At 39.4% G+C, this 23,038-nt stretch overlaps 1 protein-coding gene across 3 annotated transcripts in view; it reads right to left on the minus strand.

The window, feature by feature from the left end:
• Positions 1 to 23,038, minus strand: part of SOX5 (SRY-box transcription factor 5) — a 618,882-nt gene that overhangs the window by 461,869 nt on the left and 133,975 nt on the right. For all 3 annotated transcript variants that reach the window (XM_015627613.1, XM_015627615.3, XM_015627614.3), the window contains exon 2: positions 10,349 to 10,435. The gene's annotated coding sequence lies outside the window, so the exon portion shown is untranslated. The remainder of the gene's footprint in view (positions 1 to 10,348; positions 10,436 to 23,038) is intronic.

A 23,038-nucleotide genomic window follows, 5' to 3' on the forward strand; every position in this document is an offset into this window, starting at 1 on the left:
GAAATAAATGTCATTCTGACTGGCATCCTCTCTTCCAGCGAGTAATTTCCCTCTGCTGATAAATCGATACAGCAAAAACAAATGAGAGTGCACAATGGGCACATTGAGGATTACATTTTTATTCATTTCAGAGCCCCTGCAGCAGAGTTTTTTTAAACACAATAGCAGAAAATGATGCACTCGAGCTGGGGGCAAGGGGGGAGGAAAGCATACCTTAGAGAGGAAGAGAGAAAGAAAAGAGCAAGAAAGAGAGTAAAAAAGGGAGGAAGAAAAATAACCTTAGCATTTAGAATACAAGTCTACATTTGCAAGCCTCCAGTTCAGAGTGTGTGTGTATTCAACAAGTATTTAGTTTGGCTTATTTCTAAGTTCTTGTTCTTTGTTAAAGCAACAATATTTTCCCTTTTTCCCCTTTTCCTTCCTTTTTAAATTTGAATTTTAACTATTCTATGCTTTGTTCCAAGGAACTCTTCTTACCCCTTCCATCACAACTGCTGTACTGATACAGGACACCCACATACATACAGTTCTGCCCACATCTATAGTAACTCATACCAAAATGGTTATGTCAGAAGGCACGCATTTGGTATAGTGGAGATGGAACTGTAGGAAAATGGACCAAATCAGGGATGCTACAGCATTTTAGCTCAAGGAACTGATCCACCATCCAGTGAGGCCAGGAGAGATATTTTCAGTGACCTGTAGCAGGTTCTGACCCAGCCTGGTCACCTTCAATTATAAAGGTTTTGGCCCCAAGACTTGAGATTTCAGTCTTTCGTAGTTATGAAGCAGAATTGAACAGAGCTAAACTTCTTTTCTCCTTAGGGCATTCAGCCACGTTTGCTTAGGTGCAAACATGGATTTACTGAGGTGCAAACCCACAGGCAGAGCCCAAAGTGTTGAGGAACTGGTTGGCCAGAACAGACATAAAGAGAAGCTCAAGGGCACAACAAGACACCAATAGTAGTGGTCAAGGTCCCGGGTTTTTGGGGTTCACACACTGAGGTTGAGAGGCCAGACCCCAATAGCTCCAAGGACTGGAGACCACTGTATGTCTACGGAAGACCCAGAATCAGGACAGCCAAGGGGAAGGTCAGGGAAAGACATCACACATTTTTACAGAATAACCCTGAACGTGCCAGGGGCAGGAAATTCAGGGAGGACCTGGTCCTACAGTCCTTATCCCTAAGAGGGACTCCAGCAAATGCAAGTGGGGCTTCCATTTCATCTCTGCATGTCCACTAGGAGCTGGACCAACAAAGTGACAAAACTTTGTGCATTTATAGCCACTTGACTGCTGGTTTGTGGCCACTTTCAGTAGTGTCACAGCCCCAACAACCTCAAGGTGAGGGGCTGTTGAATCTCATTACTAGTTCCCCATGCCTGATTAAATTTGCATTTATTTGGTTCTCCCTGTTAGTGGTTCCTAAATAACCAACTAGAAATTACACAAAACTGTGCACTTTTTTTTTCCCCTTCCTTTTCTCCCCCCTCATCTTTTTTTTTTTTTTTTTTTTTTTAAGCCAAAAGGCCGTAGCACAACAGCAACATAATGAAAAGTGAAATCCTTTTAGAACCCTGGGAAGGCCAAGATGTGTGCCCAATAAATGTAAGCAGACATGATATTCTTTATAATCACAGCAAGATGAAGATGTGAACTGAATAAATGCTTTAAAAACATCATAGATTTTATTAGATGCAAAAGATTGAAGCGTTAGGCACCTTTTAGCTCAACTTTCATTTAATTTACTGCTTGCTGTACTGTAGTCTAAAGGGAGTGAAAAAATCCTCTCTCTAATTTTTTTTTTCTTTTCATGAGCTGACCAAGGAGATGAAATCTGGGTACTTTAATTACCATTCAGAGCCAAAGGCCTGGCCTTTGATATGGAAATCCCACTTCAACTCCAGCTTGCTGCTGCCTTTCCCTGTCCCCTTCTCCTTCCAATCTCACAACATGAATTTTAAGTAGTCTTGTCAACACCTGACCGTGAAAGCTAACAGAAGCCTGTACTGCTAAGTTGGTGCTGTTGATAATTTTTGTAGTATTTTTTTTTTTTTTTTTTAATTTTACTTTTCCTTAGGAAGGGGAGAGTGAGGTGGGGAGACTCAGGTTTTAGAAATTGGACAAATCTACGGAACTAGATCTTCTCCTTCCTTGTCTGCACGCGGCCTGGCCCGGCTCATGCAGCAGCTCACATGAAAGGGTAAAAGAAAGGAGAAGCAGGCGGGGCAGGGGGGGAACGGATGAAAGCTGTCATGTACAGTTACCCTGTTATTGTCATCTGCCTGCTGCATGACTCCCAGCTTTGCTATAATTATTAATTGCACTTGTCAACTGTCATTAATTCCTCTTTAGCATCCCTGTCTTGGAGTAATTAGACAGAACAGCCTCACTGCACTCATTGTTTTGAGAGGCCCCTGAAAGAGCCCAACGGGCCTGTGGAGACACAACCATCATTAATACAATAGAGCACCTCAGCATTAACCCTTTCCAAGGTGTAGAAATCTGAGGCTGATGGCTCTCCTGTCTCCTGAGTTCCAGTTGCTGAATGCTCCCTTCCCCTTCTTACGAGGGTTGGCATCCAATGACTCAGGAGCAGCTGGAGGCTTCAGCCTGGGGCACCTTGCTTGAGGGGCTGCGAGGAGGCCTCATTTTCTGAGGGGCTCAGCACTCCCCAGCTCTATCAAAAGATCATCTTCTGCCCAACTCTCAGAGGAAGGCACAAAACAGCAGATTTTATAAAACCACCATTGGCACCTTTACCTCTCTCACCAGAGTTTAGGAAGGCTGACCAAAAAGCAGCTGTGGGATGTTAATGTCCTTTGCTGCTCATTTCCCCCCTCACCTGAGGGAAGGGACCCAGAGCATTTGTTCTGGCTGCCACTGCTGACATCTCCAAGCCCAGATTCGCTATCTCTGCTCCCACAGGTGAGACCCCCCCTCAGTAATCTTCCTCTGCCCACATATGCACTCCCAAAATTCTGAATTCCCCAACCCATTCATCTCTATGCTGTTACACAGGTGTAGGTGATGTCCACAGTCTTCCTTTACACTTGCCATTGGTTTGGTGGCCACAGATATGTGGCAGGGAGTGGACTCTACTCTCTCCCAGGGTTGCAGTGCCACAAAGGATAGAAACTCAGGTATGTGGGAAAGCTACAGGAAGGCCCAATAGGAAGCTTATGAGCACAGGACAAAGAAAACAAATGGGTTGAAACTGTATTTTTATCATCAGTTTTGGGAACAAAGCTGCACTTTCCATTGGTAATATCAAGCTGTTTCTGGGTGGGAAATAAAAGGATGGGGAGGGAAAAAAGTATTCCCCCATTTAACTTGAATTGATGCTGGTACCTGACTATATAAATGGTCATTGAAAGAAAACCAAACAAACAAGGAGGAACTAGAGCAACCTGTTGCTGCAACAAGCAAAACATCTCTGCAGTTCAACTTGGAGTTTCCTGCTTAGGTTTACCAGACTCTTCCTCTGCAGCTAAGCCACTCTCCCTCCTCATCTTTTTAATTGGAATGCTGGAATTCAAGATTTAATATAAAAAAGAGAAGCCAGCAAGGCAGTAGCCAGACTTAATTTTACTGTCACCTGGGAACACTCCAAGGAGCTCCTGGGCCACTGGACAGACCTGTCTGGGGCTAGAGAAGATCACACTACACAGCTACTCCCTCAGTCCCACAGCTGAGAGTAGAGGGAAAACAGATATATTTTTCTTCTAAAAATTGCTAGAGAGAATTCTGTTCACCCTAGGCAAGTAGTTTTGCCAGACCTGGTCACACCAAAGGAGATCTTCAGCAACAGTATTCCTTGAATGATATATTTTAAGTAAGACTACATATTTCTGGTTCAAAATCAGAACCTAGGCACCTGAAAATGAAAAGGACCTTTCTTTAGTCTGTTAACTTAAGGGCAACAAGAGACCTTTGTGAAAAGGGTTTTTTTCCCCCCATTAAATTTTGCCTATCTTTTCAATGCTTACCCAACTGAGATCAAAGCCACAAATTAATGAAGCAAATATACTCTAAACCAGCGTTTCAAAGTCATAAAATGTTAAAGAACCTTATTCAGAGCTTCAGGTTCTTTGGATCTGGCTTAGTAGCTTGTGACTTACTGAAATAACAGAGAGCTTTGTATAAAGCCATGTGGAATGTATTTATAGTACATATAGAACCAGAAAAATATTTCATAAGCATATGCATCAGATTTTTGGCACTGTGCACCCTGCATCAGAAATAAGAATTTGGCCAGAGATCTAATCAGAAAACCCTTATTCACTTTTCTCTATTGTGGCTGCAGTCAACCACTGTAAAAATTGGAGTGATTTTTTTCAAAACAGGGCCCAGTTCAGCTGCATGCTAACTACCACCACTGATTATATTCCTTCTGCATTTTTTAAAGCTGGATTCCAGTGTCCCACAAAACTGCCTCTGTCTTATATAACAACAAGATTCAACAGCCAAATCTTATGGTTACCTTATTACCAGAGTGAGAAACTCTGCTAAATCATCTTTAAATTGCACACAAGGCCATATTTCTCTAAAGGTCAAAATGAGTACAGCACATGCATATTATTACAGATTTCTGAATGGCCAGTGATACCAATTCCTCAAGTAAATAAAACACTTCTATTTTCCTTCGCTAATACCAGATGTTTATTTCACCTTCTTTCATGGGCATGCTCTTGGGACAGATGTAAACCAATCCTGATTGCTGGCAAGGAAGGCACCCTAGGATAAAGCTGGCTGAACTCACTGATGATTTCAGGTTTTCAGTGTGATCTGCTGAGACATTTCTGTGATTCAGCCAGAAGCTCTGGCATTAGCTCTGGTTAATTTAAGAAGGTGAAAAACAATAGGTGTTTAACAGCCATTTCAGTGTGAATTCATGTGCTTGCCGTGGTGGACTTCTGTCACCAGTGCATTTTGATGCATGGTTGGGAAATTTTCCCAATTAAAAAGTACAACTCAGCAAGCAGCTCTTTATCAAATGGATTCAGCTGCAAATCCATGCATTCCTCTAATACATAATGCCTGACCCCTGTACACTGGATATTCCCAAATCATCCCGAGCCTGTGTTTTCTCCTCCCTCCCCTTTACAGGCCACATTAGCTGAAAAAGCAATTAACAAGAGCACAGAACATTCAACATTCACACAACCCTAAAAACACACCAATATCATTACTGATAATAAATTCTGTTCCACAGTCTCTCCAATGAAGAGTGTTCAAGTGATGATTAACCAACAAGCCAAGTGTTCAGCTGCAATCTCAGCCCATTTTGAACAGCTTTTGCTCAAGGCACACTAAAGCAGAAGATTAAAAAGTCCCTCCCAAATGGATTAAAAACCCTTTTAAATGACCATCTTCCAGGTCATTATAGCAATAAGTAATATCTATATATACACATATATATTATATATATAAAGAAAGAAAAAAAAAAAATCCCTCAGACAATCCTTCTCTAGAGGATTACCTCAACACTTTTGACTTCAGAGAGATTGAAACTGATTCTCCTAAGCAAGCAGCTTTAACCTAAATCAGAACTCACCTCTTCACCAATCAGAAAGAAGCTTTTTCAGAAACTTATACTTCCTAATAGTTATATGGGCCTTAATCCTCTTGGAAACAGTTTTAGGTCATTATTCCAGGAGTTATTAGGTTGGAAAACAGCTTCTAGGCAAATGATGCTATTCACAAACCTTTTACACCAGAAATAATGGTTGGATTATTTCTGCCTCAAAAGTAGTCTTGAGGTCTGATTTCTGATTTTCTTTATATCTGATGCTCCTGAGGATCAGAAAAAGAAAAACAAAAAACCAAAAAAGCCAAAACGCAGCCACATGCACATTCCAATAATAATGGAAATTTTAAATATGTAGAAGTAATTTTATAAGGATTATAATGGCAGCAATGAGAGCAAGTTTGAATTTTAAGTAGAAGTAAGAAATAAAGGTTTATCTTCTGGCTTCCAGTGCTCTTGTAATGTTTCCAAGGGTACCCAAAGATATGGTGTTTCCCCAAAATGCCAGAGTCAAAGGGCTTTGACAGATCTATATTTTTTTTCCTCATGTCTTCTAAAGTATTATTCTTTTTTATTATTATCCACTGGTGTCTCCCAGCATGACAGAGAAATAATAAAGTATATTGAATTCTGCTCCTTGCACAGCACTTGAGGGATGAGTGAGCAGACATCCACTGGTCTGGGAGTATCCCTGTCTCCAGGACTTGAGGGAGCACTTGCCATTTCCACTCAAACTTATGCTTTGCTTTCAGCTCCAGTGTTCTGCAGAGCAGGCTGACCACAGACTCACCGGGCAGCTGAGTTCACAGAGCTCACATCGGTACTCAAAATACTCCTGTATTCGAAAACACAGAATTATCAACTCCATTCCATTTTTTTTTCCTACCCTTGAGCACAATAAGCAGATGGGAAATGAGGAGTTTACTGCCTCTCACCCCAGATAGTTTCCTTCTTGTCTTTGTAAAAAAAAATTATAAAAAAAACCCCCAAACATTTTACAAATCGGCATTATGTATCATATGAATTTTCAGCAAGAAGAGAATTCACCCCCAAAGCTGTTTTATTTCCAAAAGGCTCTCCTGAGCAGTTGGCTACTTCTCCATTTTATAATGACAGTCAAATATATCAACACCAAAAAACCAGCACCCACAAACACACAGTGACAAGTCCAAACCAAATCACTTCATCTGGGCTACACTGCAAGCTTGGCTTTCTTCAAGCAGATCAAATACAGAAATTTCAATGGCAATTTTTGCCTGAATAAGAACTTCAGGATTTACCCCATCACTTTTACATATAGCTGTATATGCATGTGAAGTACCCATAATCCTCCTTTTCTCAAAGAAAATAATTGAACTATTAACTGAATCCCCTAACAGTTTTAAACTTGTTATTAGAAAATTTTCACCCATTAATTTTACCCCAAAGATGAATTTCTATTCTTTGCAGGAAAGGGGGGTCATAGTATAAGATAAAACTTCAAAAGCACAAAAAGAGCAGCCACATCCCTCACTAAATTCTTCTCTGCAGAAGTGATATCACTTGGCCAAAGGATTCTGTGGCATCACTTTCTGAACTGTATTAAAAATGTGTTAATTTGCCTGTATAACAACTGCATCATCATTGCTCAGGAAAAATCCCTAAACCTACAGGAAAGGCCTTCTGAGGTAAACAAAAGCTAAAGAGACATAAGATAATTTTAAAAAAGAAAAGAAAAAGAATTGTTGCATTTGTTCTCCTTAGTTATATTAAGAATAAAAAAGCAAAACTAATGTAATAATGTATCCCAGCAGTTCAAATCTTCTAATTTATGTAGAATGGATTATTACTTAGACAATCTGACCCTGGGCAAAACTTCCTCAGTTGAGAAGATTTACAATCTAATTATGCAGGAAGTTCTGCTGAGACAGTTTGGGTGCAATGGTCTTCTATTACATTAGCTTAGCTAAAATTGCTGCTTCTTCACTTGCTTGGTCTTCCAAGTACTCACATGAAAACAGAAAATCCTTCCTTCATGTCCTTTATTTCCCTTTAGTCTTTCTCAGCAATACTGTGTGCACAGGCACTTGTTCTCAACTGCAAATAGCAGCGAGGGACTGAGGTTGTTAAAAGCCAACTACAAGTTGCCTTTCAGGCTTTTGCTTTGGCCCCTGTTTAGTGAAGTGACTTTAAAAAGGACCATCAAAGTGCTTTTCATAATTTTTACAATGATAGTTGCTGGGTTGTTTTTCCCCTCCCCTATTGTAAATGCCCCTGAAAAAAAGCCTGGAGCTGAAGTCTGTTCCTGTATACTTGCTTCTTCATCCTGCATGCACAAAACTAGTTTATTTTTCTAGGGTGGCTCAGAGATGTTCTGCTGCTGTCTCAGACACCTGAATATTTTAAGCAATCTATATCATTAGATTAAAATTTTAAAAAAAGTTCCTCAACACATACAAAAATACCAAGAGCTTTGTAAGTCTGCAGAGGAAATTACAGGAAATTTGGGTCTAACGTAATCCAAAATATCTTTTTTCCCTTAGCTATATTACAGTGTATCAATACAGCTGAATATACAGACATGTCCTAAATTAACATAGATGGAGAAATCAGTGCCTTTTTTTCTTCATAGTAAGTGTTTTGATTTCAAAAGGTCAATGGATCATATCACAGCCTTTGATCTTGATAATTACCATGTGTAGTAATGCACATTTTTATCTACAGGTGGCAGACCTTTAAAAATCAGCTTCAAATTCATTAGACATTTATGTTGATACCACTGCCTACATTAAAAAGTAAGAATCTGCAGCATAAAGTTCTAATTAATTCTGTTCAATTTAGAGGACGGATTTGTCAACAAAGTGGCTCAATTCTCAAAGGCTAGTGACCCTTCTAAGAATTAAGGCCTTAAAAAATAAAAATAGTTTTTTTAAAAAAATCAGTTGCTCAGTACATAGCAAGCTTTTATTATTTAAAAAATATTCAGCAACTCAGCAAAACATTTGGGTTTTTTCCCTGTAAAATAGAAGTTTCACTTCCTTGATTATTAAGCACTGCCTGGCAAATTAGTGATTTCTTCTTTGATAAGCTTATTTAGAAGAGGAAAAGATGAGAATGTCACAACTGACTTCTGGCATTTAGAAAGATATAAGTGAATCGTACAACTTCTCCATATCTGAATCAATCATGTTAAAATACCATGACTTAGACTGTCATCTCAGATGTGTATCTAAGGCCTCACCACGAAGCAGAAAAGCATCGATTTACACCATAATATTATCAATCATTCACATAATCCTGCATTCAAAGTTAATTAGAATTTATTTTTTTTCTGAAAAAGAACAGTAGAATGGCCTTCTGCACGAGGACAAAATCATACTGAAATCAAGAAGGCTGTCTCTGGGTTTTATTTTAGTCAGGTGTAAAATCTCAGCTGCACAGCTCTGGCTCTTCACTGCCTTCCAGATCTTCTCCTCATTTCCACCAAGGAAAACTGGATGTGCTACCTGTCTCCATGGCTGCATTTCTAACCCTGATGTTTTAACAACTGCCACTCATGATACGAGAAACACGAGATCAAGCTGGTAAAAGACAGGTGGCACATAAACCCATGACAAACTCATCACACTCAAGAATGCCAATCTCAACTTTAGGTCCCAAAGTCTGCAACAACAAGGGTAAAAACAAGGCTGCCAAAAGGAAGTGAAGTTCTTGTCTTAATTCTGCAAACATTTGCTCTTCATGGAAATCAGATTAAGCACAAAAACCACCACAGGACTGTTGCCTCTTCAGCCCCTAAAACCAAGAGGCAAACAAGGGTGAGGTGATAAAATGAGGTTAGTGTTTTAAATGAAGGGTCCCTCCAGGTGCACAACATGCCAAAATATATCCCCAAAATGAGTCAAAAATGCACTTGTGATGTAGGGCAAGCACAGCTTTATAAGTTTAGCAAGTAAGCATAATTGACAAGAACCTTCAATTAGAAAGACAGGTAATGAAGTAATTCCCCCTCTTGGTACAACCCCTTTCTGATGCCCCTCTCCTTGCTAGTTATGTCTTATTACATGAGAAAGTGTCTTGGGAAGGTGTCTTGTCCTTGATTCCCATATGAAGAAAGATTAGAACAGGCCATCAGGAATTTCTTTGTCTAACAGGAAAAGTACTGAAGTTAGGAAACTATGTAACTATAAAACAACAATCTACAGAGCTACAAATATACCTGAAAAATACATAAAAGCAAAAATCATTTTGGCATCAGGATCAAGAAGACATAATAACTGCTGGGATTGTCTCCATCTGAGTCTCCTGCCAACAACATTTAACCAGATTCTTCCCTATCCAGTCTTCCTAATGACAAGAAACATCATATTTGTAAAAATTTAGTACTTGGGATATAGATATTTACACAACAGCACTACTAAAATATTGTGCATATATCCACAAAACCAAAAAAAACCTCCAAAACCTAAACAAAATCCAAAACAACAATCCAAACCCAAAAACCTTCCATAGTTATCCTACTGAATGTTTTGAATAGCTTGAAATACAACTGCAAAGCAGTTTGAATGAGTAACAGAAAGCAGAGACAAACTTAAAAAATATTAACACTGAGAATACACACACTGAAGAATGCTTATTTACTTGCTGACATGCCCACTCTTCCCCCTCCTCCCCAGTCCAAGAGTGGGTGAGAAAAACTGAGTATACTAATGTCTTTTGTGGTAACCTAGTAACCTTCTCCTTTTTCTCCACAATCTCTTCCTTCCTACCATACTCTTCCTTATTGCCAGCCCTCCAGAGTAACTGCAGTGTGTCTTTATATGGCTTTGTTTTCCTACCCAATGCAGAGGAGTTGGGGTTCTTTTCAATCTTCGAAAGCTTGTAAACAGGATCAAACAGGAACCCGGTCATCAGCAAGGGGAAGGCTAGAAAAATAAAAGCAAATGCATATCAACAATTTTATTTTAAAAAGAAAATACATCCAAAACATGAAACAAAAGCCTGGGCTCTGCTAGACATCCCCCTCCCCATTCCTTTTTATTTAGTTCATGAACTCTTTTTTGCAGAACAGAGGCTCGTGTAAATTAATGTGTGACCCAACATACATCACGTGGAAGAGCTGCCGTAGCAAAAAAATAAAAAAAATAAAAAATAAGACATTATTAGAACTAAAGAAGCACCTCTTACCATGATAAATCAATACAAAGATTGAACTAGGAGAAAGATATGACTACATATTCCTGTGTCTCCAGAGTGTTTAAACAGCTCAACTACACTCAGTGTTTTTGTATCCCCAGCCTAACATGCTTGCACAGTTAGCAGTGCAAGTACAACACCGGGTGCAAGAAGTCCTCTGCATTGCTTCTGCTTTCAGCTGTCACCCTGTGAGCAGGTGAGTTACTCACACATCTACTCCACGACTTAGACACTGTCCTGAGGTTCTTGAGTTGCACCTGATCTCCCCGCACGGGTGACAGAGTGGTCTCTCCCCCAAGAACAACACAGCCCGGAGTTTCAGGGACTCACATTCATCAGTGAAGTCACTGTGACTTCCCAAATCCCAGCTGGACCTCCACAGTTCAGGAGCATGAGGCAACTCAGATCTCTCTGGGCATCTGGGTTGCTGCTGTGTTACCCCAAGCCTTCAGCAGAGAGGGGGAAAATGCATCATGGCACAAGCTGTGCAAGTGTAGGATGCGTAACATCGGAATACGGCATAAGCAAGTCTGAGCTCATACTTGTGACATGATACCTGTGCTCTGACAGGCCAAAGCTCACCTCAGATGTGGACTGCTGGTCCTTCTAGTCAGGTTTGGCATCCCTAAGTTTTATTACAGTGTATTGTTATCAATCTAGTCCAACCAAAACAAATAATTTGTAGTGTGATATATATGTACGAATATGAATAGGAATTTCTTTTATTTTTTAGCTAAAAAACACAAACACCACCAAATTCTGAAATCAACATCCTTAATATATAAAATCAGGAGCTTTTTCCTACTGGTTTAACATGACAGAATTACATTTCTAGCCCTACAGCTCAGAGAGCTCCAGGAAAAGCAGCAGCATATGATACCACCAAGAGCAGGCTGGTGCATGAAGGTTCAAAAGACAACCACCCCTGGTTCCCTGTTGAGCTCTGCATGGAGGCAAACTTTGTGAAGACAAACCTCAATTTCCTATATAATTTTTGAGCAATCAGATGAACAAACAGAAATGTGTCCTCTATATATTTTGTATAGAAGTTTCCTCATTCATGAATTTCTGCTCTTAGAAAGATAACTATCTCTATGGGCTTTTCAAATCTGTGCTGAAGAAGAAGGGGAGAAAGTCATTCCTCAAAGAGATAACTTACCAAAATCTTCTTCTACAAAGATAGGTCAAGTTCTGTGGGACCTATTAGAGTACCTGTTTACCAGCATCACAAAGAGCTGAAATATACCGATTGCTTAACTCTTATTATTTGGTTATCAAAATAACCATTCATTAACTAAACAGTATCCTATAAAACTAGTCCTTTATTTTCCTTCCCTAACACAAAAGTTATTAATACAGCAGACATGGACCACGAGCTGAGAAAATAACAAGCCCCACTCAATTCACTCCTAATTAGGATGAAATGCCAGGACAAAAAAGGCAGGTCACAGGACAATCAGAACAAGCAACATTTGTTTACAGAATATTCACCATTATGTTTTTGCCTTTCCCAGACACTTGGAACTGGGTGCTATCCCTGACCTCTTCATATCAGCAGAATACAAGAAAAATTAATACTCATTTTGCTCATTCTTTGCTGTTACCAGCTTTGACCAGTGATACTTGCTCATCCTTGTCTTGTCTCTGACCAATCTCCTTTAACAAACCCTTTATAAAATTTATTATTTTCCATAAGCATAGATATTTCTAGGATTTTGAAGATTTTCTTTCTAAATTCTCTGTACTTAGCAGTTACGTTCCACAACCTGGGCAGGCATAGGTACAAAAAAAACCAAACACTAACATTAACAACAACCACCACCACCTGAATTTGAATCTCAGTTTTATTTGGGTTAGTTTACAACACTGTGATCCCCAGTTTATTCCCATACAAACTTAAGAATTTTCTTCTTGTTCATTTTATCTACATACAACTTTCTAGCTGGTGTCAAGCAGCTTCAAAAGAGTTGTTTTATGACTGTTAGAAAAAGCAAAACTCAAGCTAACAACTGCCTACAAGCTTTGATGGGAATAAGAAGATTTTTTTTCTTTTTCAGGAGCAAAGCTGGAAATATCTGTATGGAAAAAGATCCTTTGAAAAAAAGTCAGATTTACTTGGACTAAGCAAACTTTAGTTAATTAGTTGAAGTAAAAATAAAAATGTGTTTTTTAAGATAAAAACCCACCTAATTCAACTGTTTATTAACAATGCCATGAAGCAATCACCAAACATTAACAGAGACTTCTGAAATTATGGTTCTTGGCTACAGTCTTGAGTGGAGAGACAGAACCAGTTAAAAAAAAGGGCCTGTTGCCATGTGAAGTAACCTAGATCCTACTCTGCAGTTAAATTCACTTTCATATTTACCGCAGTTTCCATAGGACAGACCTAAGAAAAATTCTACTTTTAAAATATTTCTTTGACTTTCTCTCTATTTCCATAACTATTCCTACAATATTTTTGTTTCTACAGCAACATGGCTGGGAATCATTATTTGGGAGGACTGTGAATGCACCATTCCAGAAACAGGCAACAGCTCTATGTACAGGAATTAAACTAACCCTTTCCAAAAAATCCTAGTAAGAGAAAATTTTAGGTATAAAAATCTTGAACTGTAGCACACACCCTTACAGAGACTTTTACAACATTAGAGAAAGTAATATAATAGTGTATAATATCTCCTAGAGTAAGTTTTATGCATTGTAGTATATTTGACTAAAGTATTTTTACTTAAATTTTGTCCAAATTTTAATAATGGTGAAATCACAGCAACAGCCTTGACAAGACCAAAGTCCTGCCTCTGACCACAACCTCCCCACAATCATCTCCACACAGCCCTGCCTCAAAAAGCTTCTGCTATCTGCCAGTTTCATTGTCCTGTTCAAGTTCTGCCTCTTCACTGAGGCCACCAGGAGGATGACACACAGTGACAAACATTGTGGTGACTTTTCTCTGATGGTGACATTAGCTTGGGATGTATTTTTAGCATGCAAGGAGAGCAAAGCACTAAAATTACTCTAGAAATTATCTGCTGGATGTTTCTCAGAGATAAAAAAAAATATAATTTAAAAATCAAACCCCCAGCCCACTACACATTTTTCACAGAAGATGCAACATTTTACAGCAGCTGTGACTCACAGCTCTCCACATTTCACCTGGTGGCTAAAACTCTATTCAGTTATACATTTCAGAGAATGAGAGAAACAGAGAAACATGAGGTTTTGTGCATACACTTTCATTTCTGCAAGAACTCCTGGAGGCTTACAGCTGTTAGTTTTTAACTCTTCAAGTCTTAAATCTTATTTAATCTTATAAATTAAAGGTTGAGCTGAATTAATTCTAGTGTTCTAAAGAACACTGCGCTGCTGAACCTTCTGCAGGTGAGATCTTCAGGATCTAGCAAATTCTTCTTCACTCTTAAAATTGGAATGCATAAAACAAAAAAAGCATGAATGTTTTTGAAAACCTGTTGTCTTGTCCCAGTGAGACCCTACCTCCTAATTTCAAACTCTGAGCTCTCATTTCACAAGCCAAAAATCCAATCCATGCTATGGCCCTTCAGAACACTGGTTTTGACACGCACTAGGAAGAATCACAGGCTGGCTCTGGATGTTTTTCCCACTCTAAAGCAGCCAAAACTAGTCTAAACAGAGTGGGTTTGGGGGCTGTCTTAGGGTTGTTTTTTTGTTGTATTTCAAATAATTTTTCTGCTAGAAAAATACCAGGTGGCTTGTGCAAGGCTACCTCCTTCCTCAGGATCTACCTGTTCATATGGCCGGGCTGTAAGAGAAAAGTCAGGAGGGGTAGTAGATTTTATTGCACTTTTTTGTTTGGTTTTTTTTTTCCTCTTTTTTTTCCTCTCCAGCTTTTTTTTTTTTTTTTTTAATCTATTTGCCAACCAGAGTCATTTATCCCCTATTAGATAAAGTATAATAGACTATACCGAAAGGGTCACTGGCCTTCCATTTAATGATATTGCCGGCACCAATCTACATTTTCCCGACAGTGTCCCTCAACACAGAATAAATGGCTGATCTCTTCACAATAACAGCTGATTTCTCTTTATTAAGCTAAAAAGGTCACCATTTTCTACGGCTGGGCCGCCCTGCACTATTGATAATTTTATGCATAAACAAATGGCAAATTTGTGCCACATAAATATGCATTAGCAATTACTTTTTCCTCGGGCAACGCTCGCCGCATGCAAATGTGTCCCTCACAGGGCCTGGTGGCTTTTGTTTTAGCTCTTGAACAGCTAAACAAAAGAGCACAATAAACAGTTTAAAAATTGCCAATCAATAGGAAATGCAAATGCAAAGGTAAATGGCAGGAAACTTGCCCAAACAAATAAAACTAAATAATAATAATAATAATAATAATAATAAAAAAAAAAAGCCAAAGAAAAATCAAAGAAACACATACATAAATGGAAAGGACTCTCTCTTTTCTCTCCACTCTCTATCTAAAACTCTGTTTTATTTCTTTTTGATAGAGATGTGGCTCAGATGCTCTTTGCACTGCAACAGTGGAACCCAAATGGAAGCACCTAAAATGTGCACATGGGTTGGGTATATTTTAAGCTGGACCCACACCAGCAAGCATAAGAGGCAAAAGAAGGATGTCTGTGAAAATTCATAGTGGATCCATGGCTTAGCTTTTTCTGGCTGCAAATTTCCATTAAAGATTTTTAAAGAAATGCTACATTTGAAGGAATCACTGAAAAAAGCTTCAACATCTTCTGTAAATAGTGATTTGGGATTTTACTACTGGGGAAGTGCCCAGAAAATACCAAGCTATCTGTAACTACATACAGACATCTGTAGTAGCTGCCTAATAAATGTTGTCACTTGAGAAAGTTGAACTACATATAATTTCCTTTACCCCAGGGACAGAAAGCTTGATTTTCCCTTGTCTTATCCTTGGACTACTCAATTCCGACAGCAAGTCAAAGTTGTATATAAGATTCAGGATAAAGGGAAAATATCAGACCCAGACACTAAATTGGTATGACCATAGAAAACCCAAACTGACAATTTTAGGAGAACTGATGATTCCTTTGAATTTTCCCCTTCAACGGAGGAGCTTTAGTGCTGAAGAGGACAGAGTGTGACACATAAAGTGATTATTATTGTTTGTAGGCAGGCAAAGAACGTGGGCAAAGAACCCAGCTCAGTAATGCAGGAACAACACGTTGTGCACAAACATATGCTGAGGCCACCCCAACGACCCAGCCAGGAAACCTACTTTCTTTTCCACACAACTTCTAAGGCAGAAACTTTTTTTTCACAACTCAGATTGGGAAGTGGAAAGCCATGAGGGATAACCAGCAGTGTAAGCTGCACCTCAATCTACAAATGTTTATGAAGTAGCCAAACTTAAAACATGTAGGCTTACCTTCTGGTCTTAAAAAAACTAAAGCAACCAAAATACCCCAACAAATCAAACCTAAAGTATATTTAGTTGAACAGAAATTGAAGAGACTAATCATGTGCTTCAAGTGTTTCCCGTATAGGGGACATCACACAGCAGGTAACCCACGTACACAAATTTGTATGATGTTACTGTCCAAGGGTTTTATTTTTAGCGAATGGGAATGTTCCTGTCAATGTAAGCATTCAGCAGCAATCCTACGTTTTTCCCACCCAATCAGCTGTCACGGAATGACAATTTCACAGAATTCATTTCCATGAATTATACTAAAAATCAACAAGCTGATAAATATAAATTTTTTTTTCCAATTAATTCAGTTCATTTCTTGCCTTCCACTTACCCTGATTTTGGCTTGGATGATTTTGTAACACCACTTTACGGTAGGGCTTTTGATCCTGATAGAACCTGATAGAAGTGTTAAAGCCTACAGTGGCAGTGGTAATTTTTTTTAACTATTCTCTTTCTAAGAGCACTCTTACACATGGTCCAGTAGAGGAGAAGCTGCACCAAGCACAGGACAAGATATGCCCTCACAAAGAAAAAGTCCTCATTTTAGGCTTTTAGCCAAGAGCACTCCCACACCAGTAACACATTTCAGCCACAAATCCACAATTTGCAATTTCTCTAAATGGTGGTAAGATGATCAATTCAACATGGTACATATGTGAGATACATAGAAATGCCCTCTTTCCCCCTTGCCATCAACCTTTCTGCTTTTTCCCTTATCATTCACCAAGAAAAAAAAAAAGATAATAACACCTTCTACTTTGGGTAAATCAAGGCTCACCCAACAACTGCATGCCCATTAAAGAGAGCATCCTCAGTTAAGACATTGCCTTCTCCAGCTGGCCTTGGAGCTGCTCCTTAAACATGCCAATGCTGTCAAGGGGCATCCACCTGCTAGCAGACTCACTGCAAATCCCAAAGACTTCAGAAATAACATCTTGCAGAAATTTGCATACCATTTTGTTAAGCAGAATATGATTGAAAGACCCATGGTTATACACAAAGTTCTCCTAAGGTCATCAACTGAGTGAAAAAAGGCATAAGCAGGTATGCTAAAGCAAGATCAAATAAATTGTTTAAATGTCACTGCAAAGGTAGTTCTCACGAATGTCTCTGTGGCCAGTCTACTGCCATTAACATAGTTAGAAAGTCTGTAATAGGAAGAAAATTATTACTACATAAAATATTCCTACAAAGAGAGACTGCTGCAGAATTGAAATGAAAAGATGTAGCTCAATCTGTTAATGCCCATCCCACATGTGTGAATGTGATGAACAGTGGAGAATGAAATGACTGTTAAATCTCTGTTAACAAGGGTATTTTAAATAGTGTACATGGGTCCTTCTGTATTGGTACCATGTCTTAGCAGAATTTGATAGGGTTATTCATGTTAATCCCCAAAACTAGCATTAGCACTATCAAAACAAGACCTCCAAAGAACATACCAAGAGATGGCCATTTTCTACAACAGTGGGTGGAGTTGTTTTTGTGAGAAGGATGCAGCTCAAGAGAGTGAGAGAGGAAAAGAGAAGAAACTATTTTTGTCAAATTCAAGCTCTCTATCTCTCTCTCCCAATGATTTCAGCCTCTACTCTTCTTTTCTAGCCCCCATTTTCCACAATAGTTATTGTCACTAGTGGTTAAAAGAAGTTTTTCTTTAAAAAAAAGACAGAAATGTGCACTCACAACTACAATCTTCATAGAAACATGCTTTTAATATCAGGGATTGCCATTTTTTTTGCTTTTTTTACAGCTCTCCTGGATTTCTTTAAAGTTAAAGCTTTCTGGCAAAAGCGAGTTTCTTTAATAACTTTAATACTGCACAGAGCTGTCATTGATAGTGCCAAATACTTATCGTGTATATTTTTATATGGTTATACACTTGGAAAAAAGGTAACTAGATGACAATACAGATGCTGACACATCTGCATGACAGGCTTCTACAATTTAGTCATATATCAATTCTTTCCTCCATGCCATGTTATTAGATCATTACACATGTGCACACACACACACACACCTGACGATACTCAAAACCAACTAATTTCAAGGATTATAGATTAATCCTACTTCCTCTCCCCTCCCAGGCTAAGTATTAGCACTTCAAGATGTGTCCTGCTAATGTGGCTACACCCCTCCTATTTGATTCTTCATTCTTCTCCCTCCAATTCATTGCTTTTAGTTGTTTTTGAATTTGGAAACATCAAAAACTCTCACCAAGAATTTAGCACGAATTAGTATCAGAAAATTAGTGGGTTTTTTAATTAAAGAAAATGGGATGTTTTTGTTCTCCAAATCTCCTCCTTCCTCTTCTCTCTCCACCCCAAGAATAATCAAAATGTGCTTCTGCAATCAATCTATCGTCTGAAAAGCAAGCTGGATTTCTTCTCTTTCCTTCATATTCACTACCAGTAATAGCTCCATGATTAAGACTCAGCTGACAGCTCTCATGCCACTGAAGTTGAAAAAAATCCAGCTCACTCCTCCAGTAGCTGAATTGGTCCTGTAGGAAGGGGAGAGGGGGAAGGAGTATGGGGAGATAAACACATCTGATCGGAAGACATCCACGGCAAGGCAACACGCCCTGCGCAAAGCTACCAAAGCACCCGTCCCAGGCAACTACAGCCTCTCAGCAGATAACAGATTTAAGTATTCCACTCAAAATAGTAAGAAAAAATTCTGAAGGTTTCCATATGAACCCGGCAGAATTGACCAAATGTATCCATCTGTTCGCTTTCATATAAGCAATATGCATGCTGCCAGGATTGGACCTCTTCTAGGGCAGGGCCCTGGGACTTCAATTACATCTGCCACTTCCCCGCTTTACAGCAGCCTCAGCAGCAAAGCAGGAATTTTATTTTTTTTTTAAAGCCTCAAAATAGCATCCTGAGGAAACACACAAGAAAATGACTATTTCTACATTTCCTCCCTTTTCTACCTGATGACTTTGCCTCAGTACCTAATATTAATATCAAATGGGATGTTCTGAGCTGAAAAACATGGAAGCATTTCAAGAAAGCTTTTTAGTGTCTCATTTCCATCTCCTTAGCTCAGAAGGGACTATTTCATAAGCAAATTTGAACACCTTCAAGCAACTCATGATGAGAGTATCCCGAATCAAATTAGTTACCTCGCCTCTATTAAACTGGCAAAGCAGCAAATCCTCATCCCTCCCCACAGTACATAATCACCAATACAACAGGCAGACCAGAACCTCCAAATATGGCTGCACCTTACATACCCCAAACTTGAATTACAGAATACAGATTACTTTTGAAAATTTATATTGCTGATAATGTTGCTTATTTCAGCTAAGACAGTTTGTTTCTTTTTCTGATGCAAGCATGAAAATCTGTTTCCTTGAATGCAAAGCAGTATTTCTTAGTTTAGCAACTGTGGTACATGCAACGAATCAGCACAATAAAGGCAAAGGTAAATTTTGAGAAATTCACTAAATCTCTGGAATAGTGGTTTTCAAAGGACTGAATTCTAAGCAACCAGTATTGTAAGGCCTCTGTTAAGTTGTTTGCTTTTCTCTCTAAATATCCAGCACTTCAGCAGGAAGCACACCACCACTGATCCAACCTCTGCCACCACTCCATTGGTGTGATCAGCAATCTTAATTGTGGTTGGACTAATATATATAGTGTTTACAAGAAAATAAATGCAGCAGACAATACACAAAAACAGTGAGTTTAAAAACTGAACAAATAAACTGCTTGGCTTCATACATTGCCATTCATGACCTGAGCCACACTTTTTTTAAAAAAAAAAAAATATCACTCTCACTGACACAGCTTAAATCGCTCTTGGATGACCCTGAAATGTGCATGAAGGAAAGCAACTCTTGCCACTTCCCCTTGCAACTACCGACAGGAATGTTCTCCAAGGCTGGGAAAGAGAGAACTCTCGATTTACACACATGCAGAAAAGAAAATCAGTGCAGCAGACTGAGTGGCCTGGTATGTTGGGCACGCTGCCCCTATGCAGGTCCCTGTGCCTCCCTCATCCTGCTTCACCTCTTCCAGCAGCTCCTCTGAGTCATCAGAGTGCTCCCAGGTTTTACGCTGGGAAGCGCTACAAAGGCAGTAAAACATCACGCCCTTCTCTTTGCTGCCAAATTGTAAAGGCAGATGAAGCAACTTAACTCTATGAAGAGACCTAAAGCATGGAAAAGCAGCATGGATTTAAAAAAAAAAAAAAAAAAAAAGAGTAACGGGCTGGCAGGAGCTGAGGAGAAACAAGTATGGGTGAAGACGAGAAAGAGAAAAAGTAATTTAGAATATGCCAAGACTGCCAGAGGCCACTACCCTCACAACTGGGAATTCTGGACTTGTGACTGACTCAACCCATCTGCTGGTGTCCACAGCTGGCAGAAACCAGCAGGACTCTCTTCTAAGTGTCTGTAAGTAACAGCCCTCTGATGACCTAAGTGAGAGGGAAAGGGTGGTAGACCTCTACGACATTTAAATTTTAATACCATAAAATTCTCTGGTGAAAAAATATTGATCCAAAGTGAGCAGTTGACAAAATATCACACTTTTAGATTTCACAATCATTCCTTATCTAGCCATTGGAAGCCCAAGCTAAGATTCAGGCTTTATGCATACACATTGCAATACTCTCTAATTATGTGATCAAATTCCAATTTTTTCTAGGAGAACATCACCCCAGAAGAGCCCTGGGAACGAACATGAGTTGCATACCTACAAAGTTGTCTGCTGGACCACGAACTCATTTGTTCTAGGTACTGGAACACAAGAAGGCAGCAGAGATTTGCAAACCAAAAGGAGGATGGTTTTGCAGGAATCCAAAAACTTGCAGGAAGCCCTTCATACATGTCCCACTTTCTGACCTGGTGTACCTGAACATATACTTGGGGATTCTATATTTTGCAGTCAACTGATGCTTTATTTTAGAGATACAAACAGCTACAATAAAGTGAAAACAACGTTTTGAAAAGTCAGATCTGACCCAGTTGCATTTAGAACCCTATCACAGGAGTTTCCTTCTCTACACATCAAATGGAAGCAGGGGGTACCTCTGGAGAATTGAATTCCAAGTAAACTTTGCATTTCCTTCTCTCTACTGACTGATGAGAGACAAGATACCTCCTCTTCATTTATAATCATGGAGAACTAGCAGAAAAGGCTAAGGGCCTAATTGACCTGGGATCAATCACTCCTCTGAAAGCCCAACCCTTCCACAAGTCTGCCACCAGGCCAGTTTGGAGCCTGGATTGTCACGTGGCTCTGGCCCTCTTGGTGCATAGCAGCATCCCTTTGGAAGAAGGGTAGAAAATAATTTTTTCCTCAGGGTTCCCCTAAAACAGGTGGCAAGAGCACAGCTCTGGGTAGGAGAGTTCAGACACTTTCATGTAATCCAGAAACTCCCTAAGGCAGATAAATATTCAGAATTAAGCAGGCTTCAGTGAACTGGATTGCTGCCAGGACTGAGGATGGCTGTAGCTATATAGGTAGAATTTGACTGAACTGGGGTGTTTTCTTCCCCTTCAAAAACTTCCCTCATCTGTAAAACAGTGTACCACCAAGACAGACACTGTGAGAATCAATTAACATCTTTACAACACACAGATAACACAGTGATAAGCATCGCAGAGGAGGCTATAGGAAGTTATTAATTTTCACATGTATCGGTTATACCGATAATATTACAGGATTTCTGTTTTTAAGCCGGGGTTCGAATGTGTACAGAATATGCCTGCCACAGGGACACACAAAAAGGATTAAAAAAAATATGGAATATCTTCTCATTCTATCAGCACAGTCATTTCAGTGGTCTGATATGTGATCATGTAATTAAAGACTGTATCATAATGCATATGCACAAAGGGGCTGAATTAAGGTTGTGCAGGCAAATCTAATTCTGGCATTTCCTATGCTTTGAGAGCCTGACTTCACAATCTTAGTGTTCATTTATCCAACAGTTCTTGTATGTAATACCATACATTATATACACATGTTGGGAACACCTTCCCCATTGCTGCATATTCTGATTTTGAGAGATATGTTCACACACATATGAACACACACACATTTGCAAAAGCAGGACAATACAGAGCCATGTCCACTGACCATCTTTCCTTTTAATCCATGGCACTGCTCACTGCCATTTATTTAACCACAAGAACAACCAAATTCTTTTTTATGTGTGCTAGTTCAGTTTGGTTTATCCTCGGGGAAAAGCACTTCTTCTCCCCTCTTACTATTTCAGTATTTTTTCTACTTTCTGAGCACAACTTCCATTCCAGCCCTTCAACAACTTGCAGAAAGAACTCCATCAAGGCACTGTGCTTTCTTGCCCTGATGCTGCCTGTTTTATTTGCCAAGCTCTGGCCAGACACTAATGCTTACTTACTCAGTTCCTGAATTTTCTAGCCTGCCACTGTATACCCTCCCAGTCCTTGGAGTATCGATTCTAGCTGGGATCCCTGTAACACACAGGTATTTTTGCCAGCTAAGCCCCAAGGAAGATGCTTCACTCCCAGACAGATGTGCCAACTTAGTCCAGGCACACCATTTATTCCCTAATCACTGTCCATTGCTCTACAACTTGTTACTCACTAATACCTCAAACACGTCTTTCAAAACAAACCCAAAAACCTCACACAGTCAGCCTTAAATACTAATACACTGCTGCAATACACACACACACACATACACTGGTCCACAGATTTCAACCAGGCATTCTCAGATAAGTTTTTCCTTCAGCCATATGTGGCAAAATGCACTGCTTGTTCAGGTTTTTGCATGTGTTCTCTGGTGTACAAATATTGCAGTGCTAGACCTCGTGAGGCAGGCAAGCATGCCCTCACTGAGGGAAAAATCACCCTGGTTTGTACTAATGATAACCACAGTGAACTCCAGGACTGAAA

The sequence above is a fragment of the Parus major genome, chromosome 1A (assembly GCF_001522545.3).
Source record: "Parus major isolate Abel chromosome 1A, Parus_major1.1, whole genome shotgun sequence".
Taxonomy (NCBI): Eukaryota; Metazoa; Chordata; class Aves; order Passeriformes; family Paridae; genus Parus; species Parus major.